This window comes from Colobus angolensis, unplaced genomic scaffold (genome assembly GCF_000951035.1).
Source record: "Colobus angolensis palliatus isolate OR3802 unplaced genomic scaffold, Cang.pa_1.0 Scaffold128, whole genome shotgun sequence".
Classification (NCBI taxonomy): domain Eukaryota; kingdom Metazoa; phylum Chordata; class Mammalia; order Primates; family Cercopithecidae; genus Colobus; species Colobus angolensis.
In genome coordinates, this window is record NW_012114030.1 from 103,770 (window position 1) to 107,602 (window position 3,833).

Here is a 3,833-nt window from a genome sequence, read left to right on the forward strand (position 1 = left end):
CACTGCAAGCTCCGCCTCCCGGGTTCATGCTATTCTCCGGCCTCAGCCTCCGAGTAGCTGGTAGTACAGGCACGCGCCACCACGCCCGGCTAATTTTTTGTATTTTTAGTAGAGGCGGGGTTTCACCATGTTAGCCAGGCTGGTCTCGAACTCTGGACCTCAGGTGATTCGCCCGCCTCAGCCTCCCAAAGTGATGGGATTACAGGGGTGAGCCACCGCGACCCGGTCAATATAATATATGCATATCTTCATATCTTTAGCTGTGGAAAGGGTCGTGTATTTGATTGCAAACCGCTGCTCCAGTCCCCACTGAGGGTGAAACCTAACATAGAACATACGCATTTTACCTTTCCAAAGTCCAAGAAATCCTCGATTTTAAACGCATCTGGCCTCGGGGCTGTAACACAAGCGGCTGCGGACTTGCACAAAGTGAGAAACTCCGTACACAAAACAAAGGGGAGCACTGAGGGCGGCGGGACAGACAGGGTGGTCGGCGAAGGCTGTGTTTTCCATAGATGTAATCACAGTTTGAATGGAATTTTGTATTTTGCTTTTTCACCTATTACGATGAAAAGTATCCTTACCTGTTAAATCGTAATTACGATTAAAAATATTTTTCACTAAATAGTACGATTTTGAGATGTCTGCGTGTGTGTTGCGGGAGGAGATCCCAGTCCGCTGCCTTCTGCGGCCCCTCTCTGGGCCTCAGTTTCCCCATCAAGAAGGGGGAACCCCAAGACCCCTGTCCCCGAGTTCCACAGCCCACGGGGACCGACCACGGGGACGGACCCCACTGCCTGTCTCGCCCACCCCACCTTCCGTCCTCCCCTCGCCTTCCTCGAAGTCCCTCTTCTTTCCCCTCTACCCGCTAGCGCTCCCCGTTACCCACCAGGGCGCCCAGGCGCACCCCGCGCTGAGCTAGCCGATACGGTCGCAAGGAGGACTCTTCTTCCTTTGGGGCGGGGCGAACGCGAACGCGGCGTTCCCATTGGTGGCCTGCAGCCGATTCTCCCGTCCGTTGGGTGACGCACTTCCGGTTTTCCGGTCTTGCCGTTTCCCTGGTGTTTCCGCCTCGTGGATTAGATCCCAAATTACGCGGATTACCGCACCGCTCTCCATCCTTAGTAATGGGAAGGGGCTTCCACTTGTCGCCCTCCGCCTCCTGCACCTCAGTGACTTCCCTGACCAAGAAGGAAGAATCGGCGTGCAGCCCGTGCTTCCCTCAATGGCCACGATTCCGCCGGCACAATGTAGTGCCCTGCCCCGGGCCTCAGTTTCCCCATCTGTAGAACTGACAGTGTGGCCTCGTCGTCAAAAATGTGGACTCTGGCCGGGCGCGGTGGCTCACGCCTGTAGTCCCAGCACTTTGGGAGACCAAGGCAGGCCGATCACTTGAGGTCAGGAGTTAGAGACCAACTTTGCCAACATGATGAAACCCCGTCCCTACTAAAAGTACAAAAATTAGCCGGGCGTGGTGGTGTGTGCCTGTAATCCCAGCTACTCGGGAGGCTGAGGCAGGAGAATCGCTTGAAACCGAGAGGCAGAGGTTGCAGTGAGCCAGATCGCATCACAGCACTCAAGCCTGGGTGACAGAGCAAGACTTAGTCTCAAAAAAAAGAAAAGAAAAATGTGGACTCTGTGGTCATATAGCCTGAGCTAGAATCCTGGCTCTGCCACTTACTAGTTGGCAGGAACTTGGGCAAGTCATTGAGCCTCAGTTTCCTCTTCCATTAAATGGGGATATTAGTCCTTGCAAAATAGTGTTGGTGAGATTTACAAGAGATAATGACACCTATATCAGGTGCTTAGCATAGCCACCGAAAAGTGTCACATGGGAGTGCTGATTAAATGTTAACTATTATCTTACCTAGGGATTGTGAGAAAGCAAGTGAAATTACTCTTGGAAGTGAATAGACTACTTTGAATCTTCAAGGCATTACTTTTCCAAACGTTTGTATTCTATCCCTAGTCTGAGAGCTAGGGATGCAGCCTAGCAAGGGAAACAGGTAACTAATATAGAACAGCGGTACCTGCAAATGTCTGTCTCTGTGAGGATAACTCAAATACAGGCTTGGTCACTCACCACCCCTGTGATCTTGGACAACCTTTTTTATTTTTTTTGAGACGGAGTCTCGCTCTGACCCCCAGGCTGGGGTGCAGTGGCGTATCTCGGCTCACTGCAAGCTCCGCCTCCCGAGCACACACCATTCTCCTGCCTCAGCCTCCCAAGTAGCTGGGACTACGGGCGCCCACCACCACGCCCGGCTAATTTTTGTATTTTTAGTAGAGAAGGGGTTTCACTGTGTTAGCCAGAATGGTCTCCATCTCCTGGCCTCATGATCCGCCCGCCTCGGCCTCCGAGTGCTGGGATTACAGGCGTGAGCCACCACGCCCGGCCTGATGTTGGACAACCTCTTAACCTCTCTGGACTTCAGTTTCATCTGCCAAGTGGGAAAGCAGTAGTGTGTGGTGATTAAAACCTTGACCTTTGGAGCTGGATGGTCAACATAGAATCCTGGGCCTTAAATTCAGTATCTCTGAGATACAGGACAAAGTACAGTAAGCCGTCCCTGTTTATAGGTTCCCCATCTACGGACGGATAATATTTGTGGAGGAAAAACAATAAAAATAACAATACAAAAATAAAAATAATACAAATTCTGAAAGCAATACAGCATATCAACTACTTATATAGCATTTACATTGTATTAAGTAGTATAAGTAATTTAAAGATGACTTTCAATATACTGGAGGATTTGCGTAGGTTATATGCAAATATTCTGCCATTTTGTAAGCGCCCAGTGAGTTCTCCTTGCCTGCTGCCTAGACAGAAGCGATTTATCAAGACAGGGGAATTGCAATAGAGAAAGTTTAATTCACACAGAGCTGGCTGAACAGGAGATCACAGTTTTGTTATTACTCAAATCAGTCTCCCCGGAAATTCAGGGTTTTCGAGGATAATTTGGTGGTAGGGGACTGGGGATTAGGGAGTGTTGATTGGTCGGATTAGAGAGGAAAGGAGTCAAAGCTGTCCTCTTGCACTGAGTCAGTTCCTGGGTCAGGGCCAAAGTACCAGGTGAGCCAGATTACAGGGCTGGGTGGTGTCAGCTGATGCATTAGAACACAGGTTCTGCAAAATATCTCAAGCACTGATTTTAGGTTTTAGAACAGTGATGTTACTCCCAGAAGCAATATGGGGTGGGTCAGAATCTTGCAGCCTCCAGCTTGCGTGACCTCCTAAACCATAATTTCTAATCTTTTAGCTAATTTGTTAGTCTACAAAAGGCAGACCCGTCCCTAGGCGAGAAGGGGATTTGTTTTGGGAAAGGACTATTATTGCCTTTGTTTCAAAGTTAAACTATGAACTAAGTTCTTTCCAACATTAATTAAACCTATGCCCAGGAATGATCAAGGATAGCTTGGAAGTTAGAAGCAAGATGGAGTCAGGCCAGATCTGTTTCACTATCAGAATTTTCTCATGCTTTTTACAAAGGTAGTTTTGATTTCATATAAGGGACTTGATCATCGAGAATTCTGGTATCCATGGGGACTGAGGTACCAATCCCTCACCAATACTAAGGGATGACTAAACTCAAGTTCTCAGCCTCAGTTTGCTCATCTATAAAGCAGGCTTAATAATAGCACTTTGTTGATAGTGTTTTTCTGAAGATTAAAGGAAGAGAAGATGTAAACTACTTAGAAGAGTGTCTGTGGCACATTGTAAGCCCTCAGTAAGTGTGAACTAACACCACTAATAAGTACTTTATAAACTGCCTAATAGGTAGTCAAATAAGTGGGGAAATAAAGCCTTGAGGAGTAACATTTGTGTTTTG

General features: G+C 48.1%; 1 protein-coding gene and 1 long non-coding RNA gene across 4 annotated transcripts in view; one reads left to right on the top strand and one right to left on the bottom strand.

Annotated features, from left to right (window-relative positions):
- NSMCE1 (non-SMC element 1 homolog (S. cerevisiae)) overlaps window positions 1–972 on the bottom strand; it is a 43,754-nt gene extending 42,782 nt beyond the window's left edge. For all 3 annotated transcript variants that reach the window (XM_011933451.1, XM_011933452.1, XM_011933450.1), the window contains exon 1: window positions 890–972. The gene's annotated coding sequence lies outside the window, so the exon portion shown is untranslated. The remainder of the gene's footprint in view (window positions 1–889) is intronic.
- Window positions 973–1,016: 44 nt separating this feature from the next.
- Window positions 1,017–3,833, top strand: part of LOC105505601 — a 14,344-nt gene continuing 11,527 nt past the window's right edge. The window contains exons 1-2 of the long non-coding RNA XR_001000779.1: window positions 1,017–1,352; window positions 1,872–2,006. This is a non-coding gene — a long non-coding RNA (uncharacterized LOC105505601). The remainder of the gene's footprint in view (window positions 1,353–1,871; window positions 2,007–3,833) is intronic.